Source organism: Lolium perenne, chromosome 7, assembly GCF_019359855.2.
Source record: "Lolium perenne isolate Kyuss_39 chromosome 7, Kyuss_2.0, whole genome shotgun sequence".
In the NCBI taxonomy this organism is placed as follows: Eukaryota; Viridiplantae; Streptophyta; class Magnoliopsida; order Poales; family Poaceae; genus Lolium; species Lolium perenne.
Window position 1 is genome coordinate 89,251,365 of NC_067250.2, and position 19,482 is coordinate 89,270,846.

The window sequence follows — 19,482 nt, forward strand, 5'->3', positions numbered from 1 at the left end:
CCTGGATTTAAAAATCAAGGAAAATTCCAAATGAATTCAAATAATTGTTATTTAAATGTTTTAAAAAGGAATTCTATTATTCCAGGTCTTTTCTTTTAAAGATTAAGATTTTCCAAAAAGGGAAATATCTTAATATTTCAAAATTCCTTGATATTTTCAAAAATGGGGAAAACTCTATTTTTCAAATTCTTAATTTGAAATAAATATTTTACAAAGGAAAATATCAATTACTTTTTAATTCTTTTCTGGTTAGAAGAGGAAACAATGTTAAAGGATTTAAAGAATTCATAAATTACCGCCAGGCACATATACTTAACTCAACCCTAAATCTTAAATCCGGGGGTAAGCGATTCAACATAAAATAATACACCCATGCATGCATCATTTGGATTTTATAACATTGTCCTTACTGGACAAATGATGCTTCTTTACAGAACCCGAGGTCCAGGTTCCATCCAACACATCGAACTCTATTATCCCGCAGTCACCAGGCAAGTTCACCCTTGCTCATGTCATCTTGATTATTTTATATCAGTTTACCCGCAAAAGTACTATACTTATCATTCCTGCATTGAAAATCAAATGTTACTTTTCCAATTATGAATATGACTATATGGTGGGCAATGGAACCATGGTATGTGTTGATATGGTGGAGATTCCATTGCAAGGGTTCTATTAATCTAGGACTAATCACCAATACCGTCTAGTGATTCTAGCGCCGTACAATTCCCGTTAACCATGAGATCTATAATGGCTCTGGGGAAGTCAGCTGTATCTTTTCCCGCTTGCATATCAACAGACTTGATAGGGCCTGGCTCGGTGTTGGGATAACACTGCAGTAGGTTGGGAAATCCTTTAAAATCCCCATCTGTGTAGATGAGAGGCTCTACCGTCTATGAGGTATTGTCCATAGTACATCGGGGGTAAAGCCGTATGATCGGGAGATGTCTACTGGGGATGTACGTATGGACAAAAGGGTGGGTATGAAAGGTTGCGGAGAAGGCAGTGATTGGCTTGGATCTTACACCTGGTCCCACACCAAGGAAGTGTGGACGAGAAACGTGTCTCGGTTAGTATAAAGGATAAGTTCTCTTGTGGGAAAAGTAAAGCACCTCTGCAGAGTGTATCAAATTTGTGGCTGTCACTCCCTATTCCAAAAAGGGAACTATGAATGCGGCAGGAAAGGAACTCCGTGAAGTTCTGTTCAACCTGTAAAGACTGGCGGGCATAGTTTTCAGAATAAAATCAACCTTTTGAAGAAATGCTTTCGAAACATGCATTGACCTGAGATTTTCTAATCAATGGTCGTAGTTAGTACATCAAACACATTTTCTCTTTTGAACTTGCTGAGTACCTCTGTACTCACTTTCTTTCGACACCCTTGCTAGACTGCGACAATGAAGTGGAGGCCACCGACAGATCACTAGAAGGAGATTACGAGTTGGTCTCCGAGGAACCTGATCTGTCCGGAGGAGTGGAAGGCGTGGACTATGGGATAGTCTACGAATCTGACAACAATGATGCGGAGGAGTAGTGTCTTACCCTAGTTATCATAGAGCCGAGAAGCGTAGTAGCTTACCTAAATAGGTTGACGTGATCAGTTTAATCTTTATGTTGGTTTGTAATAATACTTCAGTAGTATCTCAGGGTTTTCTCATCGGACCTGTGAGAATACCAACTTGTTAAGACCATGATTGTAATATAATCTCGAGTGTTATGACCTGCAATATTTCTGTTGTACCACTCTGAGGGATGTGATATTTGTGAAGAAGTCCCTTGATGACCCACAAGTATAGGGGATCGCAACAGTCTTCGCGGGAAGTAAAACCCAATTTATTGATTCGACACAAGGGGAGCCAAAGAATATTTGTAAGCCTTAACAGCGGAGTTGTCAATTCAGCTGCACCTGGAAACAGACTTGCTCGCAAGAGTTTATCAGTAGCAACAGTTTTATAAGAGTAGCAGTAGTGAAATATCAGCAGCAGTGTAACAAAGACAGCAGTAGTGATTATAGTAAACATCAGGATTAAAATACTGTAGGCACAGGGATGGATGAACGGGCGTTGCATGGATGAGAGAAACTCATGTAACAATCAAAGTATGGCATTTGCAGATAGTAATAAAACAGTATCCAAGTACTAAACAATCCATAGGCATGTGTTCCATATATAGTCGTACGTGCTCGCAATGAGAAACTTGCACAACATCTTTTGTCCTACCAGCTGACATAGGCATCCCCAATGGGCCTGCCGAAGATAGTACCCGGGGTTTACTGAAGGCCCATGACTCGAAGAATAAGGAGAATCGGAAGCCCAAGTTTATATTTAGGAAAGCTAGAGTTGTATTAGGAGATGATGTTTGTAATCTTGCGGGATGAGTTAGAAACCCTCCCGGACTCTGTAACTTGTACAACACGAACCCCTCGACTCCACCTCCTATATAAGGGGGAGTCGAGGGACCAAGAAAGCATCGAATCATTGTCTCACAAACCCTAGTTTTCATAATTGTCGAGTACTTTTCGGCTGAAACCTTCGAGATCTACTTGCCCTCTACTTCCAACTAAAACCCTAGTCTACAACCCGTAGGCATTGACAAGTTGATCCCTTGTCAATTGGCGCCGTCTGTGGGAATTAGAGGCGTCAAGGATCTGATCTCGATGGCACGTTCAAGATCGTCGACTTCATCAAATGCAAGCAACGCGATGGATCGAGGTAAACAGATCGCAACTGGTCTTGTCGATTTTGTTCCTCACCCGCCCTCCCGTTTGGATGCACATGCGTATCTGGAAGAGCCTATGGAGATGACGTTCAGAAGATTTCACTTTCGCGTCGAGAAAGAGGGAACGTATCGTCTCGAAATTCCGATCTCGTCGGGATTATCGGCGGTCGACTCCGATTTTTCGAGCTCAACATCGTCGATCGAGTTAGGCGAAGAGGAGACTTCATCACCACGCTTCATCAGCACCAGGGCAAGCGAAAAGCTCGCCAAGATCTTCAGCGACATGTCCTTCGAGTCATCTGCGGACTCCTATATAAGCGATGACTCGAGTAGCGTCGACAGCTTCAACTTCATCGACAAATCCACTACAGTGGGCAAGGTCTTCACCAATCTTTATGATGGTGTCACCAAACCCAGCACAGATCTGAATACAAAATACCATCAGATTTATGCCATCGGAGAGCCAAGCCGCGATCAGGAGGAAACATCTGAGGCTTTCGACGATTTGGGAAATCCATATGTCGATCCCTCTGATTTACGACAAGGTCTAGGCAACAAATATATCGGATCTGAGCCTCGTGATAGAGTTCAACTCCCGCAAGCAGCATGGGATAGAGCCGCAAGAGCTATGGATGGCTCAGAACCAATGGCTACAACAGCCACGCCAGAAGAGCTGCAAGCATATCAATAAAGGCTCGCACGAGCTGCGAGGGAATTGGAAAAACAGACAGCTGCCTTGAACAGAAGAAAGGAGGCAGCCTCCGCGTCAAGCAGGCGAAGGGCAGAGCTGAGTCGACAATCTGGAACCTCGGGAGATAGCCACAGGGAAGCTCGGAACAGAGCAAGATCAAGGTTGCAACATATACCTGAAGGAGAAAGAGAGCACTTGGTTCAAAACCTCGACATGTCTTTTATGTCGATAGACACGAGAGGGAATATTATCCCCAAGACACTAGAAGCTGGGTATATGGCGACACAGGCCTTTATCCTTGCATCCAGGCCACCTCCAGGAGATCCAAGGGAGGCACTGTACAACATGGCAATGGCAGGAGTTGGAGCCATGGGAACGGCGTTTGCATTAACACCTCCCGAAGGAACAGCAAGGCAAAATAGCCCACGACCTGCGGCAGCAGCAGCAGCAACTCCCGAAGGAACAAGTGGAGCAAGAGACACGGCAGCGCAGGCAAGGGTGGACAGAGCACGGCAAAGTAGAAGGGAACATCGGCACTCCCCAGAACTAAACGACGAAGATATGTGCGGTTTGCCATGCTTCACGAGGAGAGTACGAAAAACTCGAGTCCCTTCGGGATTTAAGTTGCCTGATAACTTCAAGAAATTCGATGGCCTGCAAGATCCATAGGATTGGCTAGTTGATTACCTCGAGACGGTGAAACTCACAGGAGGGACCAGAGCAACAGCTATGCAAAGCATTCAGGTGCATTTAAGTGGAGCCGCGCGATCTTGGATCAAGAAGCTTCCTCCAGGATCTATCGACAGCTGGGATAGCTTCGAGGACATATCCGTCAAGAATTTCCGGTCCACCTGCAAAAAACCCGCATCGCTAGAGGAATTGAGGGCGTGTCGACAGAAGCCAGACGAATCAATGAGAAAATACATCCAAAGGTGGAATATTATCAAAAACTCGGCAGAGAATATATCTGACGAGAGAGCGATAGATGCGTTTGTCGCATGAATCAAGCGAGGAGATTTTGTCGGGGATTTGGAGAGAACCAATCCAAAGACAGTATCAGCATTAATGGAGATAGCAAACAAATGGGCAGATGGAGAAGATGCTGTTCACAATAAATGGCATAGGTCACCAGAGGAAGACCGCAGCCGAAATTATCAAAATAGGCGACGATTTCCTCGGCAGTACTCGGGCTATGATGCACCAGGGCAAATTTCAGCTGGCTTCCGAGCAAGTGCCGGAGGAAACAATGGAGATGATTACCAGAGGAGCAATGAGCAGCGAGGCGACAATAGAGATGATTCTCGAAACAACAGGCAAAGTACCGGGTCAAGGTTCCAGAGGCCTTTCGTATCTCCCGAGGAAATGATGAACGGGCCGTGTCAAATGCATTTTTATCTTGACAACAACGGAAAGAGACAGTCGGGACACTTGCAAAAGGATTGCCGAAATTTCCAGGCAATGTTAAGGTGGGCAGGGCATGCCAACGCTCAGGCAGCGCCCAGAAATCCTCAAGGACCAAGGAGTGAGATCCACCTGCCACCTCCTCCCGCAATTACAGACGATAATCGACATCAGTTGATAATTGCGGCAGCACCTGCACCACCGCCTTATGTTGATCCCAACTCTAACGGAGCGGTCTTGATGATTCAGAAAGGCAGGCCATCCAATAGAGCTCAGAAAGTAATCTCGCGACAGGTGTTGATGGCAGAAAAGATGCCTCCACCAACAGTCGAGTATCTCAATTGGTCAGGGCAGGATATTGGTTTCACAATAGCGGATCATCCACAGCAAGTTCCTCGACCAGGGCAATCAGCACTTATCTTACTAGCAGTAATTGCAGGATTCGACGTATCTCGAGTGTTCATAGACGGCGGCAGCAGTTTAAACCTTATGTATGCAGATACATTAAGGAACATGAACATATCCCTAGCAAACCTAAAACCAACCGACACGCGATTCCACGGTATCACACCAGAGAAGCCAAGTTATCCGCTAGGGAAGATTAATCTCGCCGTTCAGTTTGGGACCCGAGAAAATTACAGAATAGAGAGGCTGGAATTCGAAGTCGTGGATTTTCCATCACAATACCACGCTTTGTTGGGGCGACCAGCATATGTCAGGTTTATGGCGGTACCACATTACACGTACCTGTTGTGGAGGATGCCTGGGCCTAAGGGACCAATCACAGTCAAAGGAAGCTTTGCGCTAGCTGATAAGTGCGATAAGGATTTTCATCGACTGTCAGAAACTTTCGGGATGCAAGCAGAATACATGGCGTCAAGACTCACGACTGACTATGATGTGCTGCCAGATGTAGGAAGGCCAAACAAAGAATCAACTTTCAACACGGAGAAAAATTCTAAGGAGATGCAGATTCACCCGACAGACCCGAAAAAGACGACGTCCATCGCAAAAGACATGGACCTCGCATAGGAAAGCACGCTCGTTGAGTTCCTCCGTGAGAACTGGAAAATCTTCGCATGGTGTCCAGCTGACATGCCAGGAGTACCCAGGGAACTTGCCGAGCACCACCTAAACTTGGATCCACTAGCGAGACCAATCAAACAACCTTTGCGGCGTTTTTCGGAGCCAAACCGCAAAGCTATGCTGTCAGAAATTGATCGACTAAGAGAAGCTGGTTTCATCAAAGAGCTGCATACAGAGGCCACATGGGTAGCAAATCCAGTGTTGGTGCCGAAGAAAAACACTAAAGTCCTTCGCATGTGCATCGATTTTACGTGTCTCAATAAACATTGTCCAAAGGATCACTTTCCCCTCCCGAGGATCGATCAAATTATCGACTCCACGGCAGGATGTGAACGTCTTTCCTTCCTGGATGCATATTCTGGTTATAACCAGATTAGATTGAAAGAAGAAGATGAGGTTAAAACAGCGTTCATCACACCTTACGACGTGTTTTGCTACAGAACAATGCCTTTTGGTTTGAAAAACGCGGGAGCAACATATCAGAGGATGATGCAGAAGTGTTTGGCGACACAGATTGGGAAAAACGTACAAGTGTACATCGATGATGTCGTCATAACATCAAAGAAGGGGACAACGCTAATCGAGGATCTGAAGGAAACCTTCGACAACCTCGACAAATTCTGCCTCAAGTTGAACCCAACGAAGTGTTCCTTTGGCGTCCCTGCAGGGGAACTTCTTGGGTTTCTAGTCTCAGCGAGAGGGATTGAAGCAAATCCCGATAAAATCCAAGCTATCGTAACAATGAGAAAGCCAACAAAATTGAAGGAAATACAACAGCTAACTGGGCGAGTCACAGCTTTAAGCAGATTTGTCGCCAGGCTGGGAGAAAAATCATTACCATTCTATGCTTTAATCAAGCAAGGGGAGAAATTCCAATGGAACGAAGAGGCCGATAGAGCCTTTGAGGATTTGAAGCGCACAATTTCGACACCACCAATCTTGGTGGCGCCGAAAGAGAAGGAACCTCTCCTGCTATACATCGCAGCCACGCCTCAGGTGGTGAGCACGGTGCTAGTCGTTGAAAGAGAAGAAGAAGGAAAACTCCATGGAGTGCAAAGGCCAGTATATTTTATCAGTGAAGTTTTATCCCCTTCCAAACAGCGGTACCCGCAGTACCAGAAGTTAGCATATGGAGTATTCACGACAACAAGAAAATTGCGCCACTATTTTTCGGCACACCCGATCATAGTGGTCAATGAAGCACCTCTATCACATATACTAAACAATCCAGAAGCCACAGGACGTGTCTCCCATTGGGGAATAGAACTATCCCCTCGGGACATCACGTATGAAAAAAGAAAAGCAATCAAGTCGCAAATTCTGCCAGACTTCATTGCAGAGTGGATGGAGCTACAAAATACAGGACCCCCAGATTTGTCGAGAACTTGGACCATGAACTTCGATGGATCCAAGAGAGTAGAAGGAGCTGGTGCAGGGGTGATACTCATATCACCTGAAGGCGACAAATTAAAGTACGTCCTACGGATGACGTTCCTGAACGCATCTAACAATGAAGCAGAATATGAAGCCCTTATACACGGGATGAAGATGGCGAAAGCTTGCGGCGCAACTCGACTAAAAATCTTTGGCGACTCACAATTGGTAGCTCAGCAGGTTATGAACCAATGTGATGCAGTCAACGACAGTATGGTGGCATACAAGGAGGTGTACAACGAGCTCGAGAAGTTGTTTGATGGATGCGAGGTAAATCACACCAGTAGGCTGAGCAATGATGAAGCCGATGTTCTTGCAAACATCGGGTCGCAGTGCCTTGCAATACCGCCAGGAGTGTTTTGGGAAGAAATAGCTGAGAGATCCACAAAGCCAAAGAAGGCGCAGAAAAAAACGAAGGAGGAGAAAACTTCGGCGCCTCTCAAAGAAGCTCCAGACGAAGAAGAAGACCAGGAGCTGGTGATGATGGTAGAAGTTCCGTGGATGCAAGCGTACATATCGTATATCCTAAGGAAAGAAATACCCGACGATCCAGTTGAAGCAAGGCGAGTTATCCGACGATCCAAAGCCTTCACAGTGGTCAAAGGGGAGTTGTACAAGCGAAGTATTTCGGGCGTGCTGCAAAAATGCGTTACACCCGAAGAAGGAAGGAAAATCCTAAAGGATGTACACGAGGGAATATGTGGTCACCACCCGAGCAGTCGAGCTATTGCAGCCAAGGTTTTTCGAGCTGGATTTTACTGGTTGACAACGATCGAGGATGCAAAAGAGATAGTACGAACCTGTGAAGCGTGCCAAAGGTTTGCCGCAAAACCCCACTCACCGGCAGCGGAATTAATGCTAATACCATTGTCTTGGCCTTTTGCCCAATGGGGACTCGATATGGTGGGCAAATTACACAAAGCTTCGCCAGGAGGATACGAATACATGTTGGTTGCTGTCGATAAATTCACCAAGTGGATAGAAGCAAAGCCGATAAATTCACCAGATGCAGCATCAGCAATAAAATTCGTGAAGGGCATCGTTTTTCGGTTTGGAGTACCTCACAGCATTGTCACAGACAATGGTAGTAACTTTACATCCAAGGAGTTCAAGGCGTACTGCGCAGAAATAGGCATCAAATTGCACTTCGCGTCAGTTGGGCACCCGCAAACCAACGGCCAAGTCGAGAAGGCCAATGGTATCATCTGCAATGGTATCAAAAAGCGCTTGCTAGGACCGCTTGAAAAGGCTCGGCATACCTGGCCAGAAGAACTGCCAAGTGTTTTGTGGAGTATCCGAACAACACCAAATACGGCGACACAAGAAACTCCGTTCTTCCTCGTCCACGGAGCTGAAGCAGTACTACCAATCGAAATAGAGCATGACTCCCCAAGAGTGACAGAGTATGACGAGGAAACTTCAAGAAAAGCTTTAGAGGACGATATGGACGCACTCGACAAAGCTCGAGATGAAGTACTCTCACGAGTCACCAACTACCAGCAGGACCTGAAGAACTACCACAGTCGACGATTGCGGCCAAGATCTTTCCAGGTTGGAGATTTGGTCTTACGGCTCAATCAGCAAAGTACTGAAAAGCTCGAGTCACCATGGCTGGGCCCTTACGTCGTCACAGAAGTAATTGAAGGAGGAGCATACAGGATCAAGGACAAGAAGACGGGGGTTCCCGAGAAAAACCCCTGGAACGTGGCGCAGCTCAGGCGGTTCTACGCTTAGAGTCGAAATATAGTCCTCCTTTGTAAAAATATAATGTACTGAAACGCCCGCGAGTTTTCAGACGCACTCTTTTCCTTTTCAGGGCACCGAGTGGGGCTGGAAAGGTTTTTAATGAGGCGGGCTCGTGGTGCTGCAATATAATAAAAGATAGTGACGAGATACATCTTTTTTCTTCGACAGGCTCGGGGGCTCATAACCCACGACAGCAAAATATATAACTTCTTGCAAAAAAATAAATTCTTCGAGATAACAAAATAGTATAAGCTCCAGCCAAAGGCTCGGGGGCTTCGCAATATAGATTGCACTTTACAATATAGACAACTTCATCAATATAAAGAGTTCGACAAAAACAATATAGACGTAACTTTTCGCATTATAGTACAACTCAGTCAAGGCCTAATATACTATCTATGGATAAACCTTTGGTTGTTTTGTGCTCAGCATAGGTCCCCTTGACGAAGAATTCAGAATCCATCCGAAGAAGTTCATCCATCATCGCCTCGGCCACAGGAGTCACCATAGCATTGATTTCGTCAATGTGATTTTTTCGTCGCGATTTTTTCGCCAAGCAGTCTGCGACAATCTTCGTCAGGTCCAATTTGGGATGGCAAATATGTATCATGATCATGGCGAATCTTGCTCCAGCAGTCAACTGAGCTCGCACAAAGTTATGAATACGAGGGGCATCTCGAAATTTCTCCATCAATCCAGGAAGAGTTTCAGGAGCTTCATCTCGAGGGAACAGAGTCTTGTAAACAAGGGTCAAGGTTCTCGTGCAGAAGTTAAGAAATTCGCGAACCTGACAGGCGCGATCCTGGAACCTGACAATCTGTTGGGTTCGCTCGGGAGTGGCCCAAAACAAGCAGCCATGGTTAAGAGAAAGATTAACGAGGAGGTTTGTTCTCACATTCACCCTTTCATCTTCAGCAGCAGCGTCGAGAACAGAACCTATTGAGCGACAGAACAAGAAATTCAAAGAAAAGAGTGGTACAGCAAAAAGAAAAGACAGTGCTAGATTGAGAAACATACCTAACATATCCACACTAGCTTCGGTCATTAGCTCGAGCATATTATTTTCTCGAGCAGTTGCTTTTTCAGCTTCCGAAATAGCAGCGTCCTTGGCAGCTATGGCTTCTTTAGCTTGCTGAAGGGCAATCTTCTCTCTTTCGGATGCTTTACGAGATTGCTCCATCATCGCAAGAGTCTGCTTTTTCATGGATTGAAGTTGTTGGCGAAGTTCTTGCAAATCTTGCGATAAGTGCTTACTCGAAGAACCTTCGATAAGGCTATCATCGACAAGGGTTTTCTTCGAGAAGGAAGAAGCAGGCGAAGTATCGGCAGGACAAGGATTGGCAGAGTAGTTATCAAATATCAACTGGAAAAGAAAATTTCAGTATCAATGATCATGCAAAATAGAATTTCATTGATCTTCGAGAAATTTACATAGATATTATAGAAAAGGGTCTCCAAAAGGAGTGCTACGATAATTGTCGCCAAAGCTACTATGGCGACAACTTCAAAAGGAACATGAAAATAAAAAGATAGGGTATTCTACTAGACCTCCGGCTTCGACGAGCTAGGAGCAGGAGTGGGCTTGAATCCAAGATAAGCAAGGATTTTCTTCATGTTGGGCTTCGCAGCCTTGATTAGTGATCGCCACTTTGTGGCCTCCATTTCCTGTGTGTCGCCAACCTTGGTCCAGTCGATGCTTTGCTGACTGTCAGCAACCAGGGCGACAGTGCTTTCAACGGCAACCTTCATATTTTCTTGGCGCAGCTTCAGTCCAAGATCTTCTGGCGGGTTAAAGTCCTTGGCAAGAGCAAGGAAAGTCGCGGGCTCCTTTTTCTTCGGGAAGAAGTAAGGGTAGAGCCGCGACAACCCTTCCCGGGCTTGCTCAATGCCTTCACAGGCTTCTGTTCCGTGAAACTCAAGGAAAGAAAGTGCGTCGAGGAGAGGGTCATCGTCAGGGTCTTCAAGTTCAAATTCTTGGTTTGTTTTCCCTGACGAGGAAAAAATGTGGCGGTCAACAATCAAGTAAAGAAAAGCAATTCTAAGGAAGGCAAAATAGATTGGTAACTTACTGACAAAGCGCCGATTTTGCGAGTCCAAGCGCTTGAGGATCACCTCTTCACGAGCAGCTTGTGCGGTTTTATGCTCGTTCAAGGCGGTTTCGGCGTCACGAAGCTTCTTCTGAAGATCTTCGACACCAGCAGCTTCTGCCTTGGCCTTGTCAGCCTCTGCCTTAGCCTTACTAGCATCAGAATCGGCCTTCTTACGAGCCTCCTCACTTTGCTCTAGTTTCTGAGCAAGGGTGTCAGCGCGTTTGTTGGCCTCCGTAAGTTTTTCTGCAAAAATAGCCAAAAATAAGTAAAAAATTACGATAAGAAAGGAGCAAGAAGTCATGGGCAAAGAGAAGCAGGAAGTCAGTACCTTCAGTTTTGCTAGCATACTCGCGGTACCCAACGAATTGGGCACCGAAGTGGATGAACTCCTTAATTAAAGGCTATTAAAGAAAGACAAAGAAAGAAAGTGTCGGCAGGAGACAAAAATGCGATAGCACAAAATAAAAAGAAGCAAACAGTGAAGATATCGACAACATCAGAAAGCGTACAAGAACTTACATCATCCAGAAGAGGAGTCGAGGAGCTACCCAATTGCAGGGTAGGCTCTGTGATTGTTTCAACCCTCGCCCTTTTTGGTGAAGGGACAAGGGGGCTCGCAGGAGGAGCAGGTTCGTCGGTGTTTTGTTGGGGAGGCGACGATTCTTCTCCTTCAACTTGCACTTCAGAAACAACTAGAGTATGCGACGTACTCGTTCGAGCAGTCGCATCAAAAGCTGGCATTTCTTCCTCGTCGTCACTACGATTAAATGGCGGCAGTATAAGAAGCAAGATAGACAAAAATCTTCACATAGCAAAACAGTAAAAAGCAAAAGGTGACTTACGAGCTGACGAGGGCTTCAAGGTATGGATCGAAAGCTGCCTTTTGAAGTGAAGGAGCAGCTTCTTCGGCTTTGGAGGTGCCGGAATCTTCGACATCAGTCCTTTTCCTTTTGTTCTTTGGAGAAACAGCAGGAGGAGGAGACTGTGCCGACGTAGTAGCTTCAGAGGCAGCCTCCTTTTCAGAAGATCCCGCAGATTTTCGAGAACCTGCGGGTTCATTCTCAAAAGAAGGGGCATCTTGGTTGTCATCCGTGACAACAGCTCGTTCTTCGACTTCCCCACCTTCAGGAAGGGGAGGAAGCGAGACAAGATCTGGATGGTCCTATACAAAAATAAAGGGAAGCGTCAACAAAAGAGTTATGTAAAGGATGGCAAACAAAAATGAGCCAGTTGATAAAGGTTACCTTGGGAAGCGCATTGGTGGCGCTATATGGTTTTACGCGGCAAGAAGAAGGGACAGGATCTTTCGAGGTTAAGGAGGAGATTTTCCGGACAAGTTTTTCTAAGTCCTTGACCGACAAATCCACCAACAACCGATCCACATCATTGTCGCCAGCATACCTCCAGAGGGGATTTTTGCGAGCTTGCAGAGGCTGCACTCTGATTCTAAGGAAATATGCTGTGATCTGGATACCCGACAGCTCTTTGCCGCGGGTGTTTTGCAGTTCATGGATGCGGGTCATCAGTGCCTCTGTCGCCGTTTTCTTTTCCTCGGTAGCCTCTGCATCCCAGGAGCGGCGGCGATAGATTTTTTCGGCACCGTCAAAAGGAGGGATATTGTCTTCAGCACATCCGTGGTTCTCCTCATGGATGTACAGCCACTTCTTGCGCCACCCTTGAACTGAGTCAGGGAATTTGACATCGAAGTAATCGACATCAGCCCGAACGCAGATAACAACGCCGCCTATGTTATAGGCGACATTGGGAGAGCCATTGCGGCGACAATAGAAAATGCGCTTCCACAACGCCCAGGTAGGCTGGACGCCGAGGAAGGACTCGCAGAGGATGATGAAAATGGAAATGTGGAGGATAGAATTGGGTGTGAGGTGATGAAGTTGCAGTCCGTAGACAAAAAGCAACCCCCGAAGAAAAGGGTGAATGGGGGCAGAAAGGCCGCGGATAAGGTGATCGACAAAACTAACCCGATACTCCATTGGAGGGGTTGGGTAGCTCTCTTCGCTGGGGAAGCACGGCGCCTTGGGCTTCTTGCTTATCCCCAGTTTCTTCAGGAGGTTGATGTCTTGGGTCGAGATTTTGGATCTCTCCCACTCAGCGCTCCCCAGATCCGCAGAAGCCATTGTTGATTCTGGCGTACTGTGCCTTCTCAGTCTGCGCGGTGGCATCAACAATGGCGCAGGAGTACAGCTCAAAGGAAGTGGAGCTCAGGGAACTATGGGGCGCAAGAGGAGATTTTTGCAGAGGAGAGCAGGAGAGCGGCGCAAGCGAAAGTGCTCGAGGAAGAAGAAGGGGACCTTATATAGAGGTGCGGCGAAGCGGCGTACCGTTGGATGGAAAAGGTGTGCGGCAGATGATATCCACGTGGAACAGGGGTAAAAAGTAATTTCAATCATGCAAATAAAGGGAAAAGGTCCCCTTTGAAAATAGATTTCCTTGGGAATACACTGTTCAAGATACATGCAAATAAAATCATCTAATAGCTATGTCAATCATGAAAAGGTACCAATGAATTAATAATAAGCATCATGAATCATGTCTATCAGCAGGATTGCAATGTTCATAAAAGGATATGATAAAGTGGTATCTCGCTTGCCCGTATTTGTACAGCAAAACATAAATGCCCGGCACCTTTGAAGTTCATGGAAAGACTAGAAGTAGAGATTGTCAAAGATAAAAGCATCAAAGTTATACCACAGTTAATCACATTTTGGGATAAGCATATTACACTAAGAATGACAGTTGTGCTCTCAAGAAAGTACTCAAAGAAAGGATGGTGACTCAACATAAAAGTAAAAGATTGACCCTTCGCAGAGGGAAGCAGGGATTAACATGCGCTAGAGCTTTTCATTTTTAAATCAGGAGTAAAATTATTTTGAGAGGTGTTTGTTGTTGTCAATGAATGGTAATGGGTACTCCAACTACCTCATCAACCAGACTTTCAAGAGCGGCTCCCATGAAGGACGTTATCTCTACCAGCAAGGTAGATCATCCCTCTTCTCTTTTGTTTACACATGTACTTTAGTTTTATTATGAGTGACACTCCCCCTAACCTTTGCTTACACAAGCCATGGCTAACCGAATCCTCGGGTGCCTTCCAACATTCACATACCATGGAGGAGTGTCTATTTGCAAATTAAGTTGCTTACTGATGAATCAGGGCAAAACATGTGAAGAGAATTATTAATGAAAGTTAATTAATTGGGGTTGGGAACCCCGCTGCTAGCTCTTTTTGCAAAATTATTGGATAAGCGGATGTGCCACTAGTCCATTATGAAAGTCTGTCAAGAGTAAATGACAAGGTTGAAAGATAAACACCACATACTTCCTCATGAGCTATAAAACATCGACACAAATTGAGAAGCATTTTGAAGGTTTAAAGGTAGCGCATGAGAATTTACTTGGAATGGTTTGAAATGCCATGCATAGGTATTTATGGTGGACACTTTGGAGTAACTTGGTTTTAAGGGGTTTGGAAGCACGAGCAGCGTTCCCGCTCAGTACAAGTGAAGGCTAGCAATAGACTGGGGAGCGACAATCAAGAGAGCAGTAACTGTCATAATCATGCTTGCGGCAAAATAAATTAACGGAGGCATAAAAGTGATACAAGAACTTTGAGGCAAAGTAAATCATCGAGGCTTAATTGACTTGTGTTCAGTCATATGCATGCGTGAGCATGTGCCAAGTCGATTCAAGTGAATTATTAAGAGGAGGATACCACAATGTCATACCTATTTATGAATAAAACAATGCAAGCAAATATCTATGACATGCTACTCATATTAATAAACTGGAGCTAAACATGAGAGATCATAAACTACTAGACTTTCTTAAATGACATATACCTCACATGAACCAACTAAGCATGCTCACATGGATGAGTATATGTACAAAAATGAAAACAAATAGAGTTCATACCAGCCTCTCACCACAGTCGAGTTGTCGTAGATCGTCATTATTGCCTTTCACTTGTGTAGCTTGAATAATATGGAATGAAAACCAAGCTCCAGCCACCGAAGACCGCTGAACTCCACAATGAACTTTACAAAACCAAAGAAGAACATCAAATATTTTTTAGTGTTTTCGAATTGGAAACAAGAACAAAAGGAAACAAGCAAACAAAGCAAAATCTGTGTGGATTTTTTTATAGCAAACCAACGATAGCAAATAAAGCAAAATAGGAAAAGAAACCAAAATAAACAAATGGTAAAGAGAAACAACAGAAATATTTTTTTTTCTTTTTGTGTTTTAGGAAAGAAACAAAGCAAAAACAAGAAAATGAAAACTAAAAGGGTCACATAAACACAAAGCAGCAGAAATTCGTCAAACTTGACAGCAGTACAGTAATAGATTTTTAAGAAATTCTTCCGCTGCTCAGCTCGAAAAGTGTTCAACTAATGAAAGTTAGATAATAACCTGGGGAACATGAAAAAAAATTGGCTTCGCAAAATAACATTCTGGCTGTTTTTGAGAAAGTTTTTGGTATCAGTCCAGAATCTGTTTTCAGGCAGCACTTCCCCAAATATCATCTCCCTCTTATTAGAAAACCACTTTAAGAAGATAAAAAAGTATGTACAAGTATCCAGCAACTATAATATGCAATGAATGAGTGATGCCGGTATACCTCCCCCCAAGCTTAGGCTTTTGGCCTAAGTGGAGTTCAATCCCATGGTGGGTCAGGGTTCCACGCCGGTGGATCATACATGGCGTGGTCATAATAAGGTCCCGGTGCAGAAGAAAAGGGTGAAGGCTCCACATGCCCAAAATGTTGATGCGAAGAGCTTGCTGCATCGGATGACGATTCGAGGTGTTCCTCGGCTTCCTCCGTGCCGTCCTCTGCATGATGGCCATCCCCCTCTATGTATGCATTCAGTTCACCTTCTGTGACCGACCAATTTTGCCTGGAATCAAGGTTAAACAAAGCAGGTGCAGGCAATCCTACTAGCTTTTCAGTTTTCTTAGTTGTTCTCCAATTTTTCTTGCAAAATGTTATCTTGTAAGACAGGTTACTCAAATTAGACAAATCAGAAACAAAGTCATGTTTAATCATGGAAACAATGTCAAGTTTCTCTATGGAGAGCTGAATATCAAGATGGTGAGGTTCTACACCATGCATAGCTAATAAACGAGAGGCAATGAGACCTCCACAAATTCCTCCCTTCTCACGGTTAGTAGCAAGTCTATAGGCTATCAAAGCACCCAAATTATAAGTCCTATCACTTTGCAATGCAGCAGCTAGGAAAGCCAAATCCTGGATAGATAACTTATTTGCATTCTTTCTAGGAAGAACGCACTTGGTGATGAAATAAGCAAAGTAACGAATAGCTGGGAGTTGAATACTACTAATTTTACCGCTCTCATCTGAGAAGCTTCTCCCTTGACAGATCATCTTGTATAGATTCAAGAGCTCCTGCGGCAGTCCCCTAACCTTCTCGCATGATCCCCATTGTGGCACTCTAATTGCTGCACAAAAATCATCAAAAGGCAAGTTGACAGTTTTATTATAAATTTTGTATTGAACCATGGGGTTAGATTGAGACCGATTTAATTCAAAATCCTGCACCACTGACATGGTCAGCTTTGCATATTGGTAAGGTTCACCAACAACAAAACTTTCCAACCCTGCATTGGAAATCAGATTTTGAACATCTCGCAAGATTCCTGCACTCCTCATAAAATCTGTGCATGGGTAGTAAGAGGGGTATACTCCCTCTTCGCGGTGAACTCTCATAACTTCTTCCACCTCCAATTCTTGTTGGTTTAGTTGGTGCCTATTCCACTCCATTTTCTGAAATTTTTCAACAAACATTATAAAAGTTGATTTGGAGACATATAATTGAGGGAAACTACTATAGGAACTTGGTAGAGTACTAACCATGCATCACAACTAATTTTTACAACTTATAACAAGCATGCAAGCTCACTTAACATGTTACCTACAACAACAAAATATTCAAGATATACTCAACAAAACAAAATTCTAATTGGATAATCGGAGGAGTCACATACCAGAGAGCAAATGTGCCAAATTTCAGATAGAAATCTAGGCTGAGCAAAGAGATCGAGAAATCCTGAGCTCTTGAGCAAAAACGCGAGTGAGAGAAAGTTGGTACGAGTTTTTTCGGGAGAGAGAGTGAGATGGGAGGAAGAGATGAGTTAGTGGGGCAAGGAGGGGCCCACACCACAGGGTGGCGCGCCCCCCTCCTTGGCCGCGCCGGCTGGTGGGGTGCAGCCCTAGGGTGCCCCACTGGTCATCCCCAGGTGCTCCCAGATGGCTCTTCGAAAAATAAGACCAACGGTATAATTTTTGTGAATTTTTGAAAACTTTGAAAAATGCACATTTCTGGGTATTAAAATTATTATTACTGGGCAGAAATAGATTTTCAAATCTCTAAATAACTAAAGAACTTTGCAAAACAAATAGTGCTACAGCAAATAGAACAAGTGGAGGGAGAAATAAATGTTGTTTAGTTCCTCTATGCATATAAAATGTATTTGTTAACAAGGTTGATCAAGTCTTGCCACCAAATAAATTTTACATGGCATAAGATGAAATAAACCTCAAATCAATCATGTTACCTTGTATTGTATTGATATGGATCCAATCATAATATTTTGATATCCCTCTTTAGGCTCATATATAGGACAATCAATAACTCCCACTTTGATAGTTCTCACATTGGAAATTGTATTAACTCCACATACTTTATCAATCCTCTTGGGAAAATAAATAGTATGCTCCTTGTCATCGACATTGAAAGTAACTTTTCCTTTATTGCAATCAATAACAGCCCCTGCGGTGTTAAGAAAAGGTCTCCCAAGAATAATAGACATATTATCATCTTCAGGCATTTCCAACACAACAAAATCAGTTAATATCAAGCAGTTATTAGTAACTTGAACAGGAACATCCTCACATATACCAACAGGAATAGCAGTAGATTTATCAGCCATTTACAAAGATATATCAGTCGGTATCAACTTATCTAAATAAAGTCTCTTGTAAAGAGAAAAAGGCATAACACTAACACCTGCTCCCAAATCACATAGAGCAGTTCTAACATAATTATTCTTAATAGAACAAGGAATAGTCGGTATACCTGGGTCGCCCAACTTCTTTGGAACTTTGCCATTGAAAGAGTAATTAGCAAGCATAGTGGAAATCTCCTCATTAGGAATTTTCCTTTTGTTAGAGAAAATATCTTTTATATACTCTGAATAAGGAGGCAATTTAATAGCATCAGTCAAAGGGATTTGCAAGAATAAAGGTTTCATCCAATCACAAAATTTATTATAGTGTTCTTCTTCCTTTGATTTTAGTTTCTTAGTAGGAAAAGGCTTTTGCTTTTGAACCCAAGGTTCCCTTTCATTACCATATTTCTTACCAATAAAGTCTTCTTTAGTATACTTTTTATTTTTAGCATGCTTTTCAGTTTCATCTTCAACCTCTTCTTTATCAGAAGCATCATTCTTATCATTATCCTTATCATGTTCATTACCACTTTCAGTTTCAGCATCAGAAATACAAATACTATTAGGATCATTAACATGCTCGGAGGATTCTACAACATTTTTATGTTTCTTTTTCTTTTTCTTAGAAGGAGCACTAGTTTCAGTTCGTTGAGAATCTTCTTCAACTCTTTTGGGATGCCCTTCAGGATATAGAGGATCCTGAGTAGAAACACCGCCTCTAGTTGTTACTTCATAAGCATGTTTTTCTTTAGAACTATTTTTAACAAGTCATTTTGCACTTTAGTGAGTTGATCAATTTGAGTTTGAATCATATGAAAATGTTTAACAAGCATTTTAACATCATTGGAGCTTTTCTCCACAATATCATGCAAATTACTAATAGCTTGAGAATTTTCCATTAAATGATTCTCTACTCTCATATTAAAATTATCTTGCTTAACAATATAATTATCAAACTCATCTAAGCATTGAGCAGGAGGTTTTGAATACGGAATATCTTCCCTAGTAAAGCGTTGAAGAGAATTTACCTCAATCATGGATGAAGGGGGAATTATCTTGCATAAATCTTCTATGGGAGGTAAATTCTTCACCTCTTCAGATTTAATACCTTTCTCCTTAAGAGATTTCTTGGCTTCCCTCATATCTTCACCATTTAATTTAATCAAACCCCTCTTCTTCAATATCGGCATCGGGGCTGGTTCAGGTGTAGTCCAATCATCATGATTCCGGCCTATTTTAGCCAATAATTCTTCAGCTTTGTCTGGAGTTCTTTTCCTGAAAACACAACCAGCACAACTATCCAAGTATGCCCTAGACTCAATGGTTAGT